General features: G+C 41.7%; 1 protein-coding gene across 3 annotated transcripts in view; it reads right to left on the minus strand.

Annotated features, from left to right (window-relative positions):
* LOC136346598 (death-associated protein kinase related-like) overlaps positions 1–26,550 on the minus strand; it is a 118,004-nt gene that overhangs the window by 23,903 nt on the left and 67,551 nt on the right. Inside the window, exon 1 of one of the 3 annotated variants that reach the window (XM_066295914.1) lies at positions 23,767–23,794. The exons of the other annotated variants lie outside the window; for them this stretch is intronic. The gene's annotated coding sequence lies outside the window, so the exon portion shown is untranslated. Of the gene's footprint in view, positions 1–23,766; positions 23,795–26,550 lie in introns of those variants that run through there. 3 annotated transcript variants of the gene reach the window in all.

A 26,550-nucleotide genomic window follows, 5' to 3' on the forward strand; every position in this document is an offset into this window, starting at 1 on the left:
GATTTTGAAAATGAACGAAATTGGAAAAAGCCCTTCTAGCTCCGTGGATTGTGAAGACGTCGAAATGCGGTTTTCGCCATTAATATTCTTTCAAAAATCGAGTTCTTGACGTGGATGCTAATTTTACCCTATCTAGCCGGGAAATGGGATTTTCCTGTCAAACCACTTCTAATCCGAACAAATTGTACATTTGAAAGTAACTTTGAAATATGTACCTCTCAGCGACCAAAAACTTTGGACATTGAAAATGTCCCTCTAAAGCTCATATTTACTGAGGCATCGCGCTTTGACCCACTTATGAGCAATCCAGTGTATCCTCAATTTGAGTCGATACTTGAAGTAGTTCTGGGTTAAATGAAGCTATTTGTCTTATTGTCAAGTGCGTTCCGAGCCCTTCGCCATAAAAACATCAAACTCAATTTTACAATCGAAGTCCGGCGAACAACAAATCCCAATCGATAATTCTTCCAGATGCGCAGCGAGAAGACAAAACTCGCGCATCGTCTTAAAGTCGCATTCACCAAAGTTGACACAGATACGCGTGCGTTAAGTCGAAGATTATACCACTTAAATGTGTCTTATCTGTGTTGTAAACGCAAAGCGACGCTGGAGTGGGGAATAACTTTCCTCCGTTAATGTGCAAATAAACACAATAGATGAAATTCTGACATACTTCTGGAGGAATATAAAATCAAGGGCGTGAGAAAACGTTTCGATTTTCAGCACTCGAATGGCGTTCGACAATGCCTATTTAGGTACATACACTTACAACAATACAATACTTTCGCGTAAAAATTCCTCAGCGCTAACACATTGTAACGAGCCGGGAAAAATTCCTAGTACGAACCCGATAGTTATAGTAATCAGTCAATTCCGAATCCGAACGTGTGTGGCACCTCCTAAAAGTACCCCATAAATCCATATTGACTGATGCGATGGTTACGGGCTTCGATGAATCATCCGTAACTCAACGAAGGGCGGCTAGGTTCCGTGCGTGGCGCGTGAACCACGCCGCGTAGTTGCTTCTTGGACCCATTCCATTGTATTTTATGGGAACGATTATGGATTTCACAAAAAAAATAATAATAATTTAATAGAATGCGGACCATTGTCGGCCCGCGGCCGCACCGAGGGCAAACGCAGAACAGATTGCACTGAGGCCGACTACGAAGGTACGGCACCTAACCACCAATCGCTACACGAACGCACACCCATGACAAGAATAGCCGAAACGCTGCAACAAATTCGGACAAGATGAAAGACATCGTTAGCACTAGTCTGGATTATTTATTTATAGACGTAAGTTTTTGTCACAAGGACGGAAAGACCAAATGGTCGATGGCGACTTTCTCTTGAAACTGTCTCTACCGAATCGGAATAACCCGGACTCATCTGGAGACCGCGTTAGCTGCGTGATCTAATTGCCAGAAAATTTTTAGGCGCAATCTTTGTCCAAGTTGAGACGCACATCGTTTAGAGGCGATAAACGCTTACTTATTCAAAGTAATTCGGACGTTTCGAGTAAACACCCATTAACACCGCCTAATATATGCTTCTCGAAATCAATTACCGGTGTTTAATCCAAGAGTGGTGTTTTTATTAGCCCGCCACTTGAATACATTAAAATTGATAGCACTTCAACTATAAAACTCCTTCGGCGGCGGCCACGTCTAGGGACGGCCTGTCTCATTTTATAGACCGCGTTCTTCTTCCGTGTACCTTTCACGAGATTGCTTTTGTTGCCCATAGAAATTCGCGGAAGTTCCTACAATATGGGTCTTCACAAATGGCATCAGCTTTGCTACATAAATCAACATGCCCAAGTCATATTTCTTCATTTGGGTTGTGTTTCATTCTTAGGTGTAATTGAAACGCCAAGGTCGGGCCACCATTACGGAACACTTTTTGCGTCAACGGTATCGTTACATTCTATTTAACGAATTTTTTTCTGTTACGCTGGCAACTGTGATGGAATACAAACGACAAAGAATTACTGATAATGATAATGGCGAAATCGACTGTTTAACCGTACACTGCCGTAATGAAATGTTCCGAAGGCGCCGAGTTTTACGTGATGATTTTGCGGCCTTGGATCGTGGCACTCGAGTGGTGGTGAGGTGAAAAATTGCTATGCAGGAACTAACGCAATCGGACAAGGTACGACTAATATCGTGTCAGGAGACAAGCAGTAATTAGTTCTTGTCTAATGCAATTGCATGCACTTAATCAAATTATTATTACTAGAGGAGGTTGTTCGTGTCCAAGTTTTAGCGACGTCCTAAAGTTCAAAAAACGTCTCAGTTATAATACGCAACACCTGGCAAAACGCAGTTATTTTAACACAAAAGCAATTTATACAGGTTCCTGATAAATCTAACACAATATTGTAGGTTTCAAGTTATGATAAACTATAGACCCACTAGTAATAACTACCGCTAACATATTCCCTGGCAACCGAGACAGCTAAATAGTACCTATCGCTGATTATACATCGTATATCATCGTAATTCCGTGCATTAAATGCATGTTGAAACCGAAATCAACCCACATTTACCCCGTAATCACCGGTACTAGTCGAGTGGAAGCAGATACCGAAACTAGATAAATCATTTCTAGGTTAGCTAGAACATAGAAAGTGATTATCATCTCGGCGAATCCACGCATCTCGGAACCACGTAAAAACGCGTCGAATTATTTAATTCTGCTCTCTCGTGCATATCGAAGATTATGGTTGTAATGGTTCAGATGGTACCATTACTTAAGCGGTTTATTGTTGCTATTTGTTCTTGTCCGGAGCGTGGGATCGAAGACATTTTTGCTCCAATAGCCAAATTGGAAATCGAGGACACTTAATCGTTCGAGAGTGTTAGATTAGGCATCCGTTAAGGTTTTAGGCCGTCGATGCGCTCTCGGCATCGTGGAAATGATGGTACACTAGTGACCGTTGGTACTACTGCGGGATCCGCGTCCGTCGGTCTAAATTCTAGATGCACGAGGAGGGACACCTAGCTCCGGCAAAACTGAGATGCGGCGTTCGTCAAACACGCAGTCGAGACGGGGAATATTTATCGTGGAAAGTTCCGGCCGTCTCGGACCTTTGATCTGGCCAGTTCAAAGCGCAACATCGGCAGTACATTCACAATTCCGTCGCTTAGTTTCGTCCGATAGCACGCTGAACTACATAAATCTAGTGCTTTCTCTGCTTCCAACCGGAGCATGAGACAAGTGGTCGCGATATTTCGCAAACCAAATAAAAATTAGGAATGCCGTTATTGAATTTTAGCTACGAATCACTCAGGAACTTGGTCTTTTTTACCGACCTTCTAACTCTAACGATTTCGGTCGTAAATCATCCGAAGGTTGCCTTGAATCCTTACGAGTTGACCATCAGACTTCTGACAAAAAGGTTTTCCACGCATTTTTCCCGTAATCTAAAAGTCACCCGGTAAAATTCTCGCACTCGTTAGTTAATTGGGGGAGCCTAACTCTACAACATATATTTGTTATATAAAAATCCCTTTGTCACAAGTCTGATGGTCTTCCCGTTAGATGCTAATGACTTAGTGCCATCTATGTTGCCGTCTAGAGTTGCCACGTCTCAAACGCCAGTATCTCGAAAATTGCCAAAAACAGTACAGAGTTGCTACGCGAGATACTTTTCGAATTTCGAGACGGATCCGAAGTTCGCTTATTTCCGCTACTCCCATCAGTCTATGGATAACAGCAACTCCCTCCGAGGCCGATCCTGGCCAGTGCTGTTCGTCGACTACAGACGACAGCTACGTAAATGGAGGAGCCCTTAACGATCTAATCGTCACGAATTCTTTGCGATTGCGAAATACGTAATCGAGTGCGTATTTGATTACTTGCATTGCGACTAATAATTTATTTTACGTTGTTATAAACATCCATACTTTTCGGCCGCAACAAAGGCACGTGGCTAACGAACATGCAACTATTCGCTACATTTCGGACGCTTGCAACGCGGTGCATTATCGGTCTTAGGACGCCGACACCACGATCGTTGATTTACGTAAATATTTATGTGAACCCAGTGGTACTCTCTGATGAGCACTGCATTTTCGTACCCGACAAAATGGGTATTGTGCTATCGAATTCCTCGACCATTCCGACGGTATTTCATAAACTACAACTTCTTCGCGGACAGTTATTGACTCTCAGCGGTCCATGCGAACCACGAGAAATATTGATGGGGTAGATGCCGCGATATAGCAATTACTCGGCTAATGTTCCACGGATTTTATGGAAGTCCGAGTGCGCGATTGACCGCTCTGGCGATTAGAGGTTTAGTTATGTCAGGGGAGAGGGAACGATCGGAAAGACATTTAATATTGTGTAGTTTGTCTTTTGAAATAACGTGATGAAATGTTGCAAAAGTTGAACCGAATAAACGCCAAAACTAAATGCTAGCTTAAGCAGAACGCTGATTGTTGCACGGTGGAAGTGGGTCGTTTGCAACACGAGTACAACTTGAGCAGATGCCCTTATTATCTTGCTCGACGTTAGAAAGGAATTTTGTTTTATTTTGTTCAGGCAACCTAGATTTGAATTGCCGATATTGTAACGAAGATTGGGGGGATTTATGGGGAAACGTTGCAGTTAGCCACGGCCCATGGCGATTTTTAGGAACTATATTCTCTAATAAGCACAGCTGCAACAACACCGATGACCGGTCATTTAACGACCTTTGACAAAAACGAAAACTATCGGATTACGAATCTTGAGGAGGGGAGGGGTAAAAGTGCCTGGAGATATTGATCTCGCTGGCAAGTACCCTGGGTGAGACAGAAAAGAGAACACCCTGTAAAACCGGTTTTATTTAAACAATTTCTGATATGCATGTCTGCATACGGAAATGCAAAAAACTATTCAATTTTCAGCTCCATTTATCAATGTATTTACGAGTTGTCAGGAATTTTAGTTTTTTTTTTAACTATCAAAATTGCAATACAATATCAACAATATGACTGCAAAATATCATTTATCGGTGTGCAGTGCGCTTAGAAAGTGCCTTTAGATTAATCAAACATGCCTAGAAGCAAAACGCAACGGATATTTCATCAATTGAGCGAGTTTGAAAGAGGCCGAATAGTGAGCCCACCAGAGGCTGATTGGTCATTTAGAGAAATCGCCACTAGATTGACCCGTAATGTAAACACTGTAGTAAGATGTTGTCAAGTGTGGTACCGAAAAAATCAAACAAGCAGAAGGAGAGGTACTGGACGATCTCGAATAACTACAGAGCGTCTAGATCTCCGCTTTCGAATTATGGCCCTAAGAAATAGGTTCGTCACGTCCAAGACGCTGGCGGGTCAGTGGTTTGCCGAGTGTGGAAGGTCCATCGGAATTCGAACCATTTTACGTCGGATACGACGTTTTTAACTGACCTCCCACCGTTCTCATCTTGAGTTACCCCCTCACCTTAAATCATCTTCAAAAGCAACTGCAGTGGTGCAGAGAACGGAAACATTGGAATCTGGAATGTGATAACGTCGAGCTTAGTGACGAATCCAGATCGTTTTAGATATGCACGATGGTCGGGCAAATGGCAAGAGGAAGACGAGATTGTCAGTTTACAATACAGAGGCATGTCCATCAGAGGAGTTTGGATAACGGAGGGGCAGGTCACCTTTACTCTTCATTAGAGGCAGTGTGACAGCCCAACGATACGTCCAAGGAGTCCTGGATCCCCATCTCGCGTTTTATCTGGAAAATCTCACTTTAGGTACTTCGATCGTCGGACTTCTGGCCGATTGAACATGTATGTGATATTGCAAGTAGGAGGTTGCGTGATTAACCTCATCCCCCGCAAACGCCAGCGGCGCTACGTCGTGCTGTCCAGTTAGCCTGGAATGAGATCCCCCAAGCGGACGTCAATCGCCTCGTTAGATGCGCGCCTAGACGTGTACAGGAATGTGTAAGACGCCGCGATGGATCGACAGTTTTTTTTTTGTTTGGTTTTTAACAATTAAATTTGTTAAATTTTTTAATGAAATATTTGTTTTGGAGCAAGAAACGTGCAGAGCAACAATGATTTAAGCGAAACCATTTTTACGAGATGTTCTCTTTTCTACGTCACGCAGTGTTCATATTTTCAAAAAAAGGCAATAATAAATTTTCATCTGTTTGCGTACTTTCAAATTATTAATGTATTAACATTATGTAAATCCTCGGTCATACAAGCAAACTTACATAGCGAGAGCGACATGAAAACTACTAATCCAGCGTAGGCATTAATATCCAACTAATCAATCTGTCATGTTTTTCTTTCCAAAGCCAATTTAGATCCTTATTGCTATTGCGAACATTAATCACATTTGCAGAAAGGCTAATTTCGCTTCCTACATCGCATTAAAAAACTCTTTTTTGCCATCTACTTATTGACAAAAAAAGCCACTGCGAATAATTTAGCGCACATAGTTGAATTTAAATCGTTGCCTGATTGCGATTACAATTAGTCTCGGTAAGGAATGGACGAACGAATTTAATTATTTATGATCGCTTCAGCATATACGGTATTTTTAATATAATTTATACGGGCTTTTGCACACGATGTAGGCCGATTGTTTGCATAGGTACGAACCAAAAGACTATGCTTAAAATATGGGTGGGCAAGACTGAAATGGACATTTGAGAGGCTTCTTTTGTCACTTTTTTCTTATTGGACGATAATCCTATTGGAAAAATAGTAAAAAATTCGCGTTTCGTGAGGCCGTTGGCGCCGTCGCTCACTGCCAACTCGCGGCTTCGTCCCTTCTTTGGGCAGCGCGGGATCGGGCGCCAACGTGCCGACCGACGAAACTCACGAGGAGCGACAGAAAAGTTCCAGGAGTTCCTGGATTACGGCACAACGTCACAACGGCGAGCAGCGCCACCGGCAGCGCTGTCCAGCGCGGTTCATCTCACGAACTATTGCTTTTGCCGATGCTCAATTTTTTTCGTTCTCGCGAAACTGCAGCCGATTCCGTAGAACGAGTTTTACGCGTTTGGCGATTTTGCGACATTTTTCAAGGCGAATTTAAAAGAAGAGCAACGTCTTTGTGCCAAGTTTTGCGTGGAAGTTGGCAAAACTTTTACCGAGACTTTTCAAATGGCGCCAAAAGGGTTTGGGAATGATTATCCGAATCGGTCACGGTGTCACGGGTGGTTCGGGACGTTCAAGGGAGGACGGACGTCGTCGCCAGACACAGCCCACCTTCGGAACGGCCGTCGACTTCGACCGATCAGGGGCACGCTGCAAGAGTGAAGAGCCTCGTGCTGTCGTCTAACCGTTCTTGGGACGGCCGAGGGATGCGAAATTTCATTTCGTTGACGTCAAGAAACTTTCATCAAGAAACTGAACGTGCACCGTGTGGCTGCAGAGTTCGTTCCAAAGCTGTTGACCGAAGAACGAAAACAACACCGAGTTCACATTTGTTGGGAACTTCTCGGAACGGCAAATGGCGATGAACACTTTTCGAAACGCATCGTCGCTGGGAACGAGACGTGGATTTACGGCTCGATTGAAAACGTTAAAGGAAACTCGCTGAAAGAGTTAAACAACATTCAACTTGAACAATCCTCGGGACCCTTTCAGCGGTGGAAGCGAAGTTTGTACACTGCTGAGAAGAGTATTTCGAAGGAGGCAACGTCGAATAATGTTCAATATTTTTAAATAGAACTTTTGGGTCGTCCCCCGTACGTCTCATTGTACGTTTCTCTAAACCTCTTGTTTCGCGTCCGATTCAATGGATCTGCCGGACTAGACGTTTCCGGGGACACTTCGTATAACTTTGGGGACATGAATAATGAATAAGATATTAAACATTTCTCATTATTTGACATCCGGAATCGGCATAACAGAACGCTTTCCCCCATAACAATGACACAATCTCATGAAAATTTAATCAAAAAAAGTATTACGAACCGAGTCGCGAACTATTACGTTACATCATTTGATTGGCCGAGAATCGCGGTCAAATTGTCGAAAACTAACAAACGAACGGCATCATGGTGTCGACACCGATAATCCCATGAGTTATCAAACGATCATTAATCCTAATCCGGTCGGCGGTTGCTCCCCATTCACCCGCAACTCTCTAATTTAGCGCAAGCGACTTTAACCCACAAATCAACGATTATTGTGCGACTCGTAATTTGACAAAACTTCGGATAACTAAACTGAATCGATGCCGAACAAATCGAGATGTGCCGTTATACGAGTATGGTTAAAAATATCATTTTTTTTCCCGCAGATGTGACGTAGCACTTCCTTATTAGTGTTGCGAGTGCGTGACAAGAAACCGTCGTGTTCTAATGACTCGGAAATAATTAACGGTTTCTCGGTTTAAAGTTTTTAAAAAAATCACTTCGCAAAATGTTTTAGTAGATGTTTACAGTTGTAAGTGGTTTAGACGGGTCCATCGGGAAAGACTCTCCTAAGTGGGGTTTGCACTAAATGCCAATGGCCTTCAGGCAGTCCATTCTTCTAAATCGCACTTTTCACTTAAACGAGAACTAATAATGCATCGTGAATGTTAATTGCTCTTAAGCTATTTGGTTCACGTTCACATACATACATAGTTCGTTAATACACTAATTGTAATTACGCGAAGAACAAAGGACGGACTCATTTCCCGTAGGCTTCAAAACAGACCCACAACTGAACGCATTGTTCGTATGTTTTACCCGTAATTAAATATTAAATGTCTCCTGCAAACCTGCCATTCGAGGGAAATAAGTATAATTATCGTATTTGTTGGTTTTATTATCAGCCATCGTCGGGGTGGTTAAATGCCGTATCCTCAACGCAAGCTCTGAACTAACCTGACTTAACCTTAAGTAATACAGTCCGTCGTGTTCGGAACACAGCAGAACTCGGCTGTAACGAACACTCGATTACAACGAACGAACAAAAAAGTCCCGTCCAAGTTCCAATGAAGCTATATAACGTATGTTTATCCGGTTATGGGAAGCTCGGATATAACGAGAACTCGGTTATAACGAACCGGCGAGAATTGCTGCTGAAGATTTAAGCGGGTGGGCCAAAAACCAGCACATTTCTGAATTCGATGAAACTGACTTAAAGGAATATGACACGATCGATGAAGTTGCTGCCCTTCCTAATGATATTGTCGTTGTTCTTCTAACTGCCAATGATCAATATGAAAACGATTCAATCGATGAGGAGGAAGTTGATGGCAACGATGAAGTTTTAATCGCCGCAGTTAAAGAGGCTCTTCCTGCTCTTCTAGCATATTATGCACCCACGATTCGTCCAGGAAATGAAAACTTTTTAAATGCGACAGATCTTTGCAAAATAAAGTAACCGAAGAGATACTCAGCAATGTCCAGAGTCGCATCGCGGAGTTCTTCTCTACCTAAACTCTAATTCTATTTAAGATTTCTGAAGAACTATTCCAATTTTTGTTTTTACTTTCTCAATTTAATACATTCCCATGGACTGCAACGAAAATTGCGTAATTTGGCATCTTAAATCAACAAGCTTTTTTCCTCGTTCGCCCACAGCGAACTCCTGCATACGGGGTGTCCCTGAAGTAAGGGGACAAAGAGTAGCAGCAGAACCCTGCCATTGAAATATTAACATTCGGCGTGATTATGGCATTCCGAAAGTTAATGTTGGCGAAGATACAGGGTGTCAAATTAAAAATTTCTTCTCGTACCTTCACAGTCTTTTGACCTACGGTACTGAAATTTGACATACGGGAGTTTTCGGACAAACAAGGCAGTGCTGCCGGTTTCATTGTAACTAGTAAGAGGCGCCACTTGAAACCGTGTTGGGTAGTCCAAAGGGCTCGAACTTCCATGGAAATATCAGGTTTTTCATAATCACAATGTCCAGTTCGAAGCCTTGGAAAGGCACGACGGTCATTTTCGTTGACTTACTTGACATACCGTAAAGTGACGTGACCGCAATTTCCGCAACGGCTGTGGCGTGACTACGTTATCACTGTTGGTAAACAAGCATTTCTGCCCGAAAAGACAACCAGTGACATTTTCCCGCTATTGCTCGTTTTACAGACAAACGAACTGTAATAAATTAACTGACAATAAAAAGCGAATAGTAACACACCGTGTGGGTGTGTCCTAAACGACCTATTAAGCAATATCGTTTTTACACATCTATTTACCAATTGCGGGAATAAATCATGACCATGCCGCATGGAGCCAATAACGTGGAAAGGCATAATACGTTTTTGGCATGATCGTTATTTAAAATCGATAATTATAATTATTATTGTTATTACATCCTGTTTCGGCCAATAATACCTTTAAATAGATGTCGGCGGTGTTCCAATTGAGACCTTATAAGTTGACACGTTTCAACTTCCTGGATTCTATAGAATTACTGGATTCTATAGATCGCAAGTCCAAGTTAGGATTGCGACATGCAGCGCCGCAAGGCTGCAACTTACGTTAAAACAATAACTATTATAATTTATTATTTAAGATTACGAGCATAAATAATGATTGTCTAGTCTGACGCTATTAATACCAGCAGGATACAGAGCTGGTCTCGGCTAACGTAATATACTTATTTCTCTTCACGGAGAGTCCAGTATTGTTTATTGTTTCGATTGTAAATTATCTCTTGACCTTTGCCGGTGCAATGTTGTACGTTAGTACCTGCCATGAAGCTATTGCGGACTACTTTATTGTAAGCTTAGCTGTACTATTGCCTTACATAGACCGGGAATCCAATCGAGTGGTTCAAACGCCCACCGCGTGATTTTTAAGTAAGAAGTGGCTCATCTGGAACCAGTACGGATAACAAAAGAATGATTTAGCTGTCATATCACCTACCATCTCTAAAAGAGGGTCGAGATGATTACGCATTATGAAGACATTCATATGGCGGTAAGTTAACCAGTTATTCCAGTTTACTCAAATCATGCCCGTCTCTCCCAAAAAACGTATAATTCGTGTATTGTGTAATTTTTAATTACGTGTTCTGCATATTGAAAACTTATAGAGCCGAAGGTTTAGTTTTCAGCAAATAGTTCATACTTCCAACAAGCATGATTGGGAACCTCACCTGGCCAACTCATCGCATCATTTTCCTCCAAGTTCCGGCACTTCGGAATCCAACCTAGGCTGAGACTCTCTCTACGTGCGCCAGTTCCTGCGAAGCTTCTCGGCACTCCTGGATGAGCTTTGAACTTATCCTGTTTCTACACAGAGCTGGTAGGCTGGCTTGTTTCTCGGTGTAAATGTAAATTTTCTCCTGCTCTGTTTCCTATCCGAATTCTGCTTCGTGGCCTCTGCAACTATATCGAAGATCTAGGTCTCTTAACAAAGAGAAATCGTTCTCATAGTCAGCCTTTTACAGGGTGTAAATTTGAAAAGTTCTTACGTCCATTATCTCGAAATGAGATTGATTTTTTTTTATCGCCGGAAATCTGTTAACGTGAGAGAATAATTCCTACATAGAATTCATTGCGCCTCTTTCAACCCTCTACCACGCAGAGCTAACCTTTCAAATATCTCAATTAGTAAAGGGAGTTAGGTGCTACATCATTTTAAAGAACTTTTCGTTTTCTAAATTTTGGTACCATACTTGGTACTTTCGATTGTTGCGATATCAAGTTAAGCGTCTTTACGTCGAAACTGAGATTTTTTAAATTCAGATACGTCTCATAATTAGGAAATTGTTGTAACAACTCAATTTATCGTCAAAAGAAAATATGCATTAATCACTGAAGCAAATGTTTATCAATCTGATAAATTTCCTTGGTCAGCAATCTCTCTCTTCAATGGCTACGGAATGACAGTGAACACTTAGAGTGTTCACCAACACTGTTTTTGTCACTGTTCACATGACCTTCCTCACACATAAACACGCAGTACATTATTTGGTTTCCCATATCGCTTTCATGATTAGATCGATGAGCTCTCCTCGCCCAATAGAGGGCGCAAAGGTATTTGGATACTTGGAGGCCACCGTGTCGTTGTTATCATTCGTCCTATGACTCTTACCTTTACAAAAAGACAGACTGTAAAGTTTTTTGTCCTTTTCGTGCCGATATCGATGCTTAGATGATTCAGTCGAGTGCACAAGATATTCATAATGCGAAACGAGGGAATAATTGAGGGTCCTTTTGTTCGAAGAACTTATTAGATGCGGCACTTACTTTTTTTTCCTCTTGAGGCACGTTCCTCACTTCAGGCGAAAGAATATGCACGATTGAACCCTAAAGTGTAAAAACAACACTTGATTTTGGTAAATTTGTGTCGTCAAATGGTAAGTTTCCACAGCGCAGGGGATACTCTTTCAGTATATTATTAGTTGCGAAAGAGCATCATCGCAGAACGTGTCACTAATAAAAATTACGAGTTCTTGACAATTTGGCGGAAAAAATGCCCCTGCATGACCGACTCTTGACGATTCGACACATTCATAGGAGAAGAGACTTCTGAAATGTTCACTTTAAGTCGGATATTACTGAAAGAAAAATTAAGGAAAGCAGCAATGTGATTGCTGAAGTCGTTAAAAAGTGGGACTTTTCGATTATGATCGTCCAAGCTACACTTCGCCCCTATCCTTCAGGCAGGATAGCAAGTAGAAAGAACTGTAAACGTCAGAAAAATTTTCTCAATTTGGTGCCTATCATACATTTAGATTTTAACCTGATTTCACTGACTTAACGGGGTTAAACTGCTTTTTTTTTGGTTCCTTTTTATGTTTATTTGCTTTTTTTGGAATCAGCAAATTGTTTCGGCGTAGAAGTTGTCTACTTATTTGGCTAAACGCATAGTCATAAGTACGAAACTTATTTAAATGTCATCTTTAGTGTTTATGATTGTGTAAGTCGTATGTTGGATGAGAATATTTTAGCTTGGTTGTGTAATGACATTTGCTCTTCCTCATTCTGAGTATTTCGTAAAGTAGCCGAGTAAAATTCCGTAATAGTAAATTATTTCGATTGTTTTGGTTAAGTAATGAGATTAGGAGGGAATTTCTTTTCGCTTGTTTACGAACGCTTCGTCGAAACTCCGATTGCGCTCGGCGACATATTATTGACACGTACAAAAATAACAAGAAGATTAAAGGAAAATTAGTTAATCTGCCGCATTTTTAAATATAAATTTTCATACCATTGGTGACGTTCAATTAATAACATTCTTCGAACGTGACTAAGCTTTTTTCAAGAAGTGCGAACGCTTAGATTTTCTCTTGGTTAAGATCGGGTACACTTAGACTCGAAACGCAAAGGTCGCTCGCAGCTTAAACGATCATTTTTCTTACCGGCAATACTTAAAATTGCTGCAACTTTATACGACGAATAAAATTGACATCAACAAAACCATCAAATGTAACATGATACCGTTAATAACGCTCAATTGTCTCAGAGAGTTGAGAGCCATTTTGACCGGCGTTTTGCGTCAACGTGTCACGAGAGATCAATTTAAGAAAACGATGCGCTGAGCCGAAATCGCGGCAATTTCACTGGTTGACAAGAAAAATTGGAAAAGTACATTTTGATCGCGTAGGTCAATACATAACATCATAATGCATTTTTGTACGTACTAGAAATTGCCGACAAATCACAATAGAAAGCAGCACCGTCGCAAGTATACTCCAAGCGCAACTTCAACACTGATAAAGGTCATTAAACGTGTTATTTACAAGTCTGGAAGGCAGATGCTAAAGTAATATCTTAGTCTCCCATGACAAAGGAGGAATCGGAAAAATGCTTTCGTCGAGGTCAGTAGACACAACGGAGCCGAATGTTTACTTCGCTATTTCGAAAACAGGATTTTTAAATATTTCAAAGTATTGGTCATTTTAATGAGACCTCCAGTGAGACAGTTTTCGTCTAATGTTACATCATGGACTGGATATGCGTAATGTGCAGCCGATAAATTGACAATATTATTCTTGAGTATTCCAAACTTGTTAGTATACTTTTAAGTGAAAGCCGCACGGCTAATTCGTTAAAGTGCTTAATAATGCGTATACGGCCGGTGTTGACAGTACCAAACAATAATAAAGCAATTTTGACCCACGTAAAGGACGAATAAGCAAAGCAACGTAAACGAGTTGTTTGTTGGGACCATAACAGAGGCGCGCAAATTAGTACCAAATCCGGTTAAATTGAAAACCGGCAGAACGCGTGTTAATTGCCCTTAATTTATACCAGGCATGACGGATTGACCCGGGGCGACCTTCTGCGCACAATGCGTTCAATTTAAAAGCGGCCTTATTAACGAACGGCCCTCGTGCGTACGTACTACTTATGTACGAATCAGATTTATTTATTGTTGAATGGACGCGTATTAATTCACTCAAGGCCTTTAATTTGATAACAAAACAAACGTTCGTTAACCGGTCAAACCTTGGGTCTGGTGGCGAATTGTACTCGACGCATTTTTTACTCGTGGCCGATATAATTTGCTGTGTAAGTTCTTGCAACAGGAAATAAGATAAATATTTAGAAATTCCATTTAATAAAATGGAGATTGAACACTAACAAATAATGGCAACGTGCACATACCGAGGAACGCAAACACTGAGGACCGAGTACATTCGCATTCCGACGAGGTGTTTATTTACCTCTGCCAGCAGGCAAATAAATCTCATTCAATAAATTCAAGAGAGAGACTATAGACTTTATGTTTGTTTTTTTTTGCAACAAATACCATCCAAAGAAAAATACTTTAAATTTACTTAAGAAGCACTAGAAAAAGGACGAGCAAAAAATTTGTTTCCTACACGCAACGTTGTTCTTAACGATCTTTGGGTTTTTCGCAGTTCGTAAGTAAAATCGTTATGCTAAAACGAATCGCCGTAACACAAACACCTGTTAAGGTGCAAGAGTAGAGCACTTACACCCTTAACGGGGTAAAAGAATTACGATTTCGATTAGCGTTCAATTTTGCAGCTTTAATTTCCACCAACATGGTGTAACCTTAAGAATGGACACAGTCCATCATCGATTTCCCTCTTCGACACGAAGGAAAATTAATAAGGGAGCGACAAAAAAAAATGAACGAGGGCGGTTTTTGGAGGCGCAATGGTGATAGGGTGTGTGAGAGTGATGTGGATTAAGCTTAAGGGGTGTGACGTAAATAGGGATAGAAATTAGGCACTGTTGCAGTTACGTGCAGTGGCGTTCCCTCGTAACTCGAAGGCCTCAGATCAGCGGCAAGAGCGGACGCAATAAAAATCGTAAAATTTTTCCGTTAGTAAAAAAAATATGTTTAAAATTCCCGCGTAATAGGTATGGATTCAGTGGAATGTGTCTTAATGCAACGGAAAATTGCACACACAAAAACGTGTTTACAAATAACTGGCAACGAGGTAGAGTTTGGGGAATCACAAGACTGCATAAAATACGACGATGCAAAGGTGCGCGCACAGTCTACGTAATAGAGATCAGTTAAGTAACCTACAATGAAAAGGCAATTCGCACGATTTGTGAATTGTTTCACTGCAAATAGTGCGGTTCTTAGTGCTAAAAGTCGCGCCTTCAGAACGGATTTTGCCAAAAAATGCTTACCTACGCCATTGGAATTTTTGCAAAAGATCCTTTTCACTGATAAAAGTGAATTTGAAGTATTTTGTCAGAAAAGAAAATGGAAATATGGCGAATAAAAAATTGCGCTTTGGATCCTCAAAATCTTTGGAGCACCGTCGAACACGGACGTGGTTCCATGAAGGCCTGGGGTGTAATACTAGCCTCGGGGGTCGGGCAGTTGGTTCACGTTTACAGAATAAAAGACAATCCGATACCCTAGCCCAGTCCCCAGATCCGAATCCAACTGAGAATCTGCGAGAAGCTTTACGACAGAAGGGTACATTCCACGCAAATTACAAATGCAACTTCCTTCAAGACCGCGTTACTTGAAGCATGGGTTACAACTTCGCCTACTGTTACACGAAATCTAACTCATTCTATACCTAGAGGATTAAGAGCTGTCCTCAAGACCAATGGTAGGCCAAGAAACCATTAATTAACATCATCGATGCTAACAAAATGCTCTGTGACATGCCGATTTCTCATATTGTGTACTGACTTTGGTCTCTACTTTAAAGCTCTGCACAAGTTATTACTCTAGAAATCCATATTTAGTCTACGTATATAGTTACGATTATTACTATATTGTTATATAACTACATATGTGCTAATATTTACTGTTCACAAATTCCTCCTCGTTATTTAGTTTTTGTTAAAAACATTTTTTTTTTTTAATTTCAATGGTGTGCACTGACTTTGGCTTGGCTACTAACTGTACCTGTCGTGACGAAAAACCCTGACACACCTTCATTGGTAGATAGTACCATCCTCTATCATTATCGAATCGGATGGTCGAAACAAAAATGTCCAAACAAATTCAACGTAAAAAATCTATTTCAATCCGACATTAATTACCTAGTGATGTTTTAACGTTTATTAATTGACAGACATTTGGATTGTTCACGTATGTTTAACTGTGATTCGCACAATTGACGAACTTTGGAACCGCCAGTTAAGACCAGATTTCACTATGCAACTTCAGCTTATGGACTCTCCCATTTGAATTCATACTGACATGCTCAAAATGTAATGTTATCAAAGGTTTTTATTAATAAAATTTTCTTTATCTGCTTCACAGTTACGTGTTTGCAACGTTTGTTAATGTAACTATAATTAGAAGGTATTTTTACATAAAGGACTATGCACTTTTGCATAAAAAGGCTTTTGCAGTGTATGGAGAGACAATATCCATTTTCGCATATAAAATTATCATTCTGCCGTCGTTTCGTTAGCTACCGATCGATTATTGTTCTTCAATCGTTCTAGTTTTCATTAGTTTAAAGATGCCTAGACGACATTTAAGTGAAAATGAAATGTTACAAGCAGTGGGAATGCTTGAAGCTAGGCCAATGCAAATTACTAGGCCGATGCCATGGGAACCACGCAGAGCGTTATCTCTCACCTCTGGACCCGTTATCGAAAGACTGACAACGTACGGGAGAGATATTTGGGTAGAGCCGGTGGGGCCAAGGGTGACAACTTCTCCGATGGACCGTTATTAGAAGCTCGAAGAAATGACACTATGACCGCAGCCCAAGCTAATGATTAATCATCCACACGGGAGTCGTAATATAGCTGTTCCAAGACATACCATCTACAGGAGATTGAGAGAAGGTAATTTAGTCCACAGAAGGCCTGGCATATGCCAAATTGTTAACCGTGAGAATCGCACCGTTCGACTGGCATGGGCTCAAGAATGTGTGATATGGGAACCGGATCGGTGGAGAAGAACTTTGTTCAGTGAGACTCTCAATTCGGTTTACCAACAGAACCGATCTCGTTCTCCTAAATCGTCTTTTATCAGCGGAACCTGTTGTTGTTCCATACAGAAACGTCACCGGACCAGATTTTATCTCATCGCACGATAATGCCCCTCCACGTACTGCCAGAGCAAACATTTTTTGGAAGAGCAAAATATTCTGGTTTTGGACTGGCCCGCGCGATCTCCCGATCTCGTCCCAATTCAGCACGTTTGGAACATGCCTCACAGAAGGGCCCTTTGGCACCAGAGTGAATTTCAAGATCGAAATCAGTCATTTCTAGGTCTCCGACAGGGCTGTTACAATATTACTCAGCAAGGTTCAGATGACCTGATCCTGAGTATGGAAAAGCGTTGTAGTCACCATACATGTACGGGGAGGACGCGTTCGAGATTTACTTTAAATTCGTATGTTTTTCGCGAGTTTCCAATAATTCCTTCTACTGAAATTTAGTTTTTCATGCCTTTCAATCGTCTTTTTATGGTTACCTGCAAATAGTCTTTTATGCAGATTCGTTAATTTTGCATTTGAGAAACTCAAATAAAAATAACGGCCATAAGTAAGTTAAGGACTTTATTCAACGAAAAAAAAATTATTCAGTGACTAAATATAGAATATTCCTTGATTTTGAGCATGCGTGCGTTTTCGTTCGGAAAAGGAAACTGCGAGTTTCTCCAGAATCGCGTCATTGTGTTTGCGAACAGCGACTCCAACGGGAGGCAAGCAAACTTAATTGCAAAGATAACTGATGAAGATATTGGGGTATAGAAATGTTGACAATTGACGTCGAAATAAGGCGTCAACATGACCCCGGTAAGTTTAATTCGTGACGAATTGGCGCTATTTTGACGTCATACCTAGGGAGCCTTGTACTCCTCGTGAACAAAGAATCTGGCCCCCGAATGGTAAAGGCGAAGGCCGCTCCAAAAATGTGATTATAGGTGTCGCTGACATTTAATTCCTTCTGGCCCAATAAAACGAAACCTATAAAATTGAGATGCGACATTAAAACTTTTATTGCATCCTTTAACACGTGATAGACAAAAACAAAACAACCTTTCGGGTTCAGTGTCTGATGGTGCGTTCATCACTCAGGTCAGGTTGGCTTTCCGGCCAAAATAAACCGACCACTATGCAAAACAAATGGACTTAATTGGCTGATCATGACCGATTGATTGGCTGCCACGAAGCGTTACCGAAAAGGAAATGCTCAAGTCAAGGACGAGTCCGAAAGAGGCAGCCGAGACATTGCTGGATTGGTACAAACGCAAGAAGAATGGAAAGTAGTTCGAAATGAGCTGAAATTGTTGCCTTTTATGCCATCGCGAAATTCCTGGAATATCTTCGGATGTCGACGTGCAATCTATTCCATCATAAACTACATTTCTTAGATCACCAAGTTCAATGAGACCTACAAATTGGTTCTCTGTGTTCGGGCCGTAATTCCTCTCCGAGGGCTAACACGTAGGGAAGGACCTGTTTGCAACGCTCATACAGAGGTATTCATTGCATGTTTGATGCACTGCCGAGAGGTCCGTGGCAAAAGATGTTATTCAGCTCAAATGGCAAACTTCATTGATGTGATTGCATACACTTCTGGATGAGAGTTTGGAAACCCCGGGAAAGATGCTGATAAATGGTAATTAATCATTCAATAATTTGGGGAACGTTACCGATAAACATTTTTCATTAACGTATCGCCGAGCTACCATGCAACTATGAAAATACGACACGGGCAACAACAAGTTTGTTTATTGCTAACAAATGATAAACAATTGAAAAAACTGCATTTTTGTCGCAAGGCAAAAGTTTAAAAACCTTATCTTATCTCAGTAATATTTAAACAATTTTAGCAGTTGTCATGATAAGAGCAAACGTTTGCGCATGCCAAAAACGAAAGAAATCCCGATTACCATTAGAGAGTAAATTGTAAAATTAAAATAAAACAGAAGTTGAAGCGAAATTTCGGACATTGCGCAGGCTTCGGAACAACTGTCGATCGCCCTAGATGTAGAAGACCAAGATCTATTGATGCTCACGCGGATAGAACTGTTAGGAGAATCGTCCAAGCAAGTCCTCGTAAGACTGCCAATGACGTCCATCGAGGCTTGTCGAACATTCGCAATGTATCCAGAAAAATTGTCCAACGTAGACTGAGGCGAATGGGACTTTTCGGTAGAAGACCCGTGAACAAACCACTTATATAAAAATTAGGAAAGACCGTTTAACGTTCGCTAAAAAATATGTCACTTGATCTATTCAAAAGTGAAATGATGTATTGTGGAGCGATGAAAGTAAATTCAATCTGTTCGGTAATGGTGGGAAAGGACACGTAAAGTGTCCTGTCTTTAGAAGGTCCGATAAAAAATACTGGTTGCCAACAGTCAAGCATGGCGGAAGAAACATTATGGTTCGGAGATGTTTTGCTCACTTTGGTGTTGGCCCATTGATAAGAATAATGGACAAAACAGACCGCTTTTGTTATGGCAATATGTTGCAAAACCATGTGCTCCTTTACACCGAGTGGAACATGTCATTAAAATGGCGGTTCGAACAGCACAATGATCCTCAGCGCGCTTCGACGTACGTCAAAGAATTTTCTGGAGACAAATGAAGTGAACCAATTAAAGTGGCCGAGTCAGTTGCCTGATTTGAGTCCCACAGAGCATCTACGCGATCACTTGGAGCGCAAAATTCGCGATCATCTCGTATCGAACAGGGAGGATTTGTGGAGTGCGCCGAAGGGTGGGTGGGAACGCGTTCCGGTTAACTTTTGTGAAGAGTTGGTGGACTCGATGAACGCTAGGCGTGCTGCAGCTATTCAGGCAAGAGGGTGTGCGACAAGTTGTTAAATTAAACAAACGAAATTTAAGAGAAATGTACTTTGGTTAATTTTGAGTGGGGTTTCCAAACTTGTCCTGCGATGAAAATGCTGTTTTTTGAATTGTTTTAATATTTCTTAGCGATGAGGACAAAAATTACTCAAATGAATCAGCTCGACGAGCTCTTCAAGATGCCTCACACGGCATGATGGTATCTTATCGAGTTTTCCAGACGAAGAGTCATTTACGTACTTAGACACACGTCTTTTGTGACTTTTCAATCTTTGAACCTTAACAACTTCGGCAAATTAGCTTGAGACGCTCTCAAAAATGACTGAAACGAATCAGCTCGACGAGCTCTTTAAGGTGACACACGCGGCTTGAGCGCACCTCGGCAATTGCAACAAGTGAACTTGTTGTCGCCCGCATCGCATTTTCGTATTTGCAACTAAGCCATACGCAATTGAAAAATGTTTGCCGGTAATGTTCTCGGCTCGTTAAATGAATAATTACCACTTACCAACCTATTTACCGTGATTTCGAAACTTTTGTCCGCGAGTGTGCATAAAGCCACATCACATAATCGATTTCGTCACTGGTTCGAAGCCGCAGATGCGCGATGGATGAAATGACGCCTAAACGATTCAATCGCGGCGAACTTTCTTTCTCCGATACATTATCGCGGGTCCTATTTAACGAGAGAAAAAAGTTCCACATAAAGACATCTTTCATTACAATCGTTAAAAATAAGTCGGACTTAACACATTCCCCTGTCAAGGCAATTAGGAGTGTCAGTTTGAAAAATACTCGAAATGTAATATGGGCCATTTTTAACTCGCCATCCGGCCAGACAGATGCGCCTCCGTAAAGAAAAACTGTTCTTCTTGTAAAAATAGCTTCTGAAATTGTGTAGATAAACAGGCTCGACGATGCTGAGGAATGTGGTAGGGAAGCTCTTTATGTTGTCGTAATTAATTAACCCAATGAGGTAACTATTTGGTGGGAGACCGATTAAGACGGTCTTTTGTTGCCTCCGCCTAGGTGCTCCGGTTTAAATGCCCATCGGTGGTTGGTGTGAAATTACTTTCTTTTGAGCGTTGCGCCGGCTTTCATCTGCGAGTTAATTACCTACCGATCGAACGTTTAAGGCCCAAACGCGAAGACGGATATTCGCACGACGGGTTCTTTGACTAATCGCTTAAATCGCCTTTAACACCCTTTAAATTGGCAGTTGGACCGATTCCGGGCCTTTCCCACAACGGTCCGATTATTCCTACGACACTGACCAACATCGGGACAAAAGTATGTCTCAAAAATCGCGCCCACACCGCAAAAGATCCCAATCATCCTCGCTAACCACATGCTGCGTTAATTAATTTCCCAACTAAATAATAATATGGCTTTTGCTAATATTGACAAAAGAAACCAACGGAAAGGTCAATAAAAAGCGTTTTTCTTTGTTCGACGAGGCACCGGGCGTGGGCCGGTCACGGTCGACTCGCAACGGTCGAAGATGCGGCGATTATATATATATATAAAAAAAAATAACCTCAATTAGGCGGTTTTTACTAATTTTTCGCAACAACAACAACAACAAAAACAAAGGGTCCAGTTCGATGCATTCAAATTCGATTCGATGCGATCTACGCATTTCATCGTCGGATGACCTACAGTTGATTATGTCATGAGGAGATTCACGTAGGTGGACGACATTCGAGTATTATAACGCGAGTTGGTGGATGGGACAGGTGCGCTCTGTTCATCTTTTGGTCAGAAAGATGTGCAACTCGTCAAAACTTAAAGAGAGCTTAAAATAAGTCATTTTCACAGGATAAAAACCGCACTAAAAGTTAACGATAACCGACGCATTCCGGGCCACAGCGGGAGCGGCTCTCGACGCCTTGCTGGCACGACTCCGAGCTTCCGAAATTATTCCAATTTGGATCAACCGAGACGTTATGAGTTCTCATAGGAAGACCGAAGCTCGTAAACTGCGGAAGTAAACATCGGGTAAAAAGGTCGTTCGAGGATTGCTGGGTGCGCTCGACGAGACATTCCAATCATATTGGCCGGAGGAGGAGAGGGCCGGAACGACCAACTACAGTAGGAACAGTCGTTTCAGCTGAACCTTCCAAAGAGAGAGGAACTTTTGGTAAAACTTCTTCGGTCGCGATCCAACACGGAACAGATTTGGTCTACTGATGGATAACGGATGATCGATACACACCCATCGGGAGTAGGAACACGAGGTAATAGCCATACGAGGGGCGAATCTTTTCCTCTGACGGTATTGTACAACGGCCTGTCAGATGGATGTTTTCGCTTTGCACGAGGTGGCCACACGAGAGGAAGCCAGACGCTCTTCGAGACGTGGCAGGGGCAAAGAACGATACCCTAAGTTGGGCCCCGAGTTACAGGGGCGTTGACGGAAACGAACGGCCTGATGAGTTGGCCAGGCGGAGATCCCAATCACGCTTCAACAGGCATAAACCAAGTGTAGAGGTGAGTAAAATGTATGTCCCCCACGCGCCCACACATACACTTTTCTTGCCCGATTCGAACGACATATAGACGTACGCGTCTCCCGGTAATGGAGGACAAGTCGTTCCGTAAGCACCCCGGTGTGGGAGAGAAATCCTCAGACCCCCTAGAAGTGCGCAATAGACGGAGACGTCTTGGGCACAAGGTCTTGAGAGCGTCCTCCTGCAAGAGAAACTTCCTGCAGGAGGACTCTAATACTCTAATAAATAGTAGTTCAAAACAAACAGGGCAACCTTTTTTTGTACAGGGTGTCTCGTATTAATAGTTAAACAATCGCACCACCGCCCTGCGTAATGAGAAGTTTCGGGGAAAATGCTATTTCCACGATTTTTTTTGCCCAAAGCATGGGAAATGTGCGCCTAAGCGAACTGGACATCCCTGAAAAATTTCATTAAAATATATTAAGAACGCCCAGGCGATTAACAAACGTGATTTTTTTACTGACTTCAACGCCCTGTACAATGGGCATAAGGCGCCAAAGGAAAACGCGCCATAAGGAAAGTCTAATTGTTTTCGCATAAGGGGTTTCCAGTCGGCGGATTGGCCTACTGATACGAGACGCGCCGCGTTTAATGTATGAAACTCAGTCGCGTATGCGCACGAGTCCCGTTTTAAACCCCCCAAGACACCGACGGAGACAAATGTTGAACTGAAAAGTGAACGAGTACGCGAAGAAAACCTCTTTTATTTACATACTGGAACTCGTAGATCTAAAAACAAAACCGCGCTACCTGCAATTAAAATAAATTTAGAACGGAATGCGACCAATAATACCGAATCTGACCGGCCAAACAAGTCCCGCAGGTAAAAATCGCGGCGACTGTTCATAAATCGCAACATCGGAATTTGTTTGATCTTGTGATTCATTCATCACACTAATAGATGGTTTAACTATGTAATAATCATATTTTGGCTGGCCTGATGCCAAAATATTCCCCGGGTGCTTTCCAAACGACTAGACGCCGGCGATTTAATAGTGGCGCTTGAGATCGCTGACTCTATCGTATCCATCATAGTTTCGCATAAAACCGGACACTTTTCTGCGAGACGACTGCCAAATCGTCATGTATTCGTTATGTCCTTTGCATTGTTAAGTGATGTTACCTTCAGGTCATTTTTGCGGCATCGCTTCATCATCAAGGAGGACTCGGGTGCTTACCTGAAAACAACAACGAAACTATTAATTCAAAAGAGGAATTCAATGAAATCATCGAAAAATGTATAAAATTTCTTCGTAGCGATTGGCGCGATGAGCAGACAGTGAACGGTGGTTCAAATTCAGTTTTCACCCTACAACGAAAAATATTTTTGGAATGTCAACGGCGTTTGCCAACGTCAATGGCGTTTGTCAACGTCAACGGCGTTTGTCAACGTCAACGGCGTTTGCCAACGTCAACGGCGTTTGTCAACGTCAACGGCGTTTGCCAACGTCAACGGCGTTTGTCAACGTCAACGGCGTTTGCCAACGACAACGTGAAATCTCTAAACTCGAAACCTGAACAAAACTAGTCAAGGAGCAACAACATGTGACTGAGCAACGTGTCAAAACTGTCCAAGCCTATCGTGAAAATGGTCGTTCGGGAAAAAGTCCGTTTCGTCCTTTACGTAAATGACTCGGCGCGCAAAATCTACCTTTTGAGAGGATGATTTGGAATGTGGCCCAAAAATTCCAGTGAACTGCGCCGGCCGGCCTCCGCGATCGTGTGATTTAACTCCCGCGGATCGTGTCCTTTGGGGGCATCTGAAGAGCAGAGTCTGCAGGAATAAGCCGAATACCATTCCAAAGCGCAAACACGAGATCACGAACCACCGGGGATAGTCCCATTTGTGCCGTAGAATAGTGGAAAATTTCTACGAAAGGATTAGGTCATGCCACATGAGCCGCGGCAGTCACTGACGTGTCATCTTTCGTATGCAGGGGGATTCCTAAGTTGGAGTTATCCTTTCGCCAGCGAAGAGGACTTCAGGCAACGAGATAGTTTTCCTTCGGCGCTTTTTCGAACCATCAGTGTCGGCGGAGATGCGGGGTGTCAAAGTTTTATTTAAAAAAAATTTATTTATTGACATTTACCAGAATACTTGCGATAGTTAAACAACATTTTATAGGTGTCAACAGCTGCGCGAGAGGGAAATTCTTCAATAAATAAAATTATTTTTGGGTTTCCCGGTGGCCCGCGCGCTAAAAAGTCGTTTAATATTTTTGAGAAAAACGGTACACCACTGATTTTTCCGAAAAATTATTATCGAGTTAAAATGTTTTATTACGATTTTCATATTTTTTAAAGCTAAGTTCAGTTGTTATTCAGAAACGAAAATTGCTCAAACTCGTTTTCTGGTAAAAATCATCGAAGTGATAGTTCCAATGCCATTTGACCATCACCAGCACCTACGAAATGTTGTTCAATTGTCTCAAGTGGTTTGACAATTATTAACAAATTTAAATTTTTTCAATAAAACTGAGCCGCCCTGTATCTCCGCTGGTATTGATATTTCGAAGAAGCGCCAGAGGAAAACTATCTTATTTTTGAAATCCCTCTTCGCTGGTGAAAGGATAACTCCATCTTGGGAGTCGACTTGCGTAACTATGATGAATCAACCTCAAAGGACGAATAAACATTTGTTATAATCAATCCGCGTGCTCTTTAATACCTTCATGGTGGAAATCCAAATTGAATCGCCCTTCGCAGGCCACGCTCCGGTTTTCAAGAAAGGAAAATTAAAAAAAAAAAAACTCAAAGGTGCAACACTCGCTATAATCTGATTCGAAGTAAAGTATTTTATTTTAATTGAAATTAACCTTTGGCTGCAACCGTAAACTCGAAAATAGTTTCGCATGGGTAAACATGAGCGAGCAGTTAAAACCTGGTGATACACTGACGATGATACACACGGATGTCGCGCTGATAGAACGAGACATTGCTCGTTGCATGTGGCCGTTGTGCACCTCTTAAAAATGCACATAAAAAACATTTTCGGATCCATTTGAAAGTTTGGAGGAGATTTTTGCGCGATTTTTTACGAAGCAAAAAAATAACTCTAAAGATAAATGGAGAGGATCCTCGGGAAACCCCGAGTTGATCGATCGACTCGATAGGAGCTCGATTTTTTCGACTGGCGCATGCTCGTGTCTAAGTACAAGCCTATGCAAGTATTGGACAAAAAAACTAACGAAAGTGGACACACGAGACACGTTAAGCGTAAAATACCTCGCCGCAGCAGAGTGAACCATAGTGGGTCGCCGACTGAAAGGGTAAGAATTAATTGAGTGGGCAAGAACTGGTAGGACATTAATAATTGAGTGATTGGAAGTAGGACAGGTACAAAAGATTAAAGTCTAACGTGGGCTCATCATCTTGCTACTTCATAATGGTTCATGATAGATGGCTAGCCATCGGGATAATAACTTTAGCTCACAGTTAGTCGTAAGTTTCGAATTTGTAAACAACACTTTGGTTTTAATTGCTTCTTTCGATAGGTATTTAATCCTCGTTCGCTTCTAATGGAGGAACGTAAGCTTGGTCGTCAGTCGACAACGTCCGAACTTTGAACGACATCTGTGTCCAGTGAAGCCGCGATTCTTACCGTCAACGTCGCAAGTCAAAATCAGAATAAGTTCGTGTTTAACGTATCTATCGATTTAACATTTGTTGGTTTAGGTTAGATACGTTACGTCATACACTGATGTATCTACCAAGATTGAAACTGCCCTTGACGATGACGTTCTCGTTTCTAGAGAAAAGGTAGCACTGCCGAAAAACAGAGATAGCTACTGCTAAATGTATACAGGGTGTCCCACAAGTGTTTCATTATATTTCAGTGGGTAATAGCACATTGAAAAATAATATGACTCCCTATATAAACCATATTCCAATAAAGCTTCATTAAGAA

The sequence above is a fragment of the Euwallacea fornicatus genome, chromosome 23 (genome assembly GCF_040115645.1).
Source record: "Euwallacea fornicatus isolate EFF26 chromosome 23, ASM4011564v1, whole genome shotgun sequence".
In the NCBI taxonomy this organism is placed as follows: domain Eukaryota; kingdom Metazoa; phylum Arthropoda; class Insecta; order Coleoptera; family Curculionidae; genus Euwallacea; species Euwallacea fornicatus.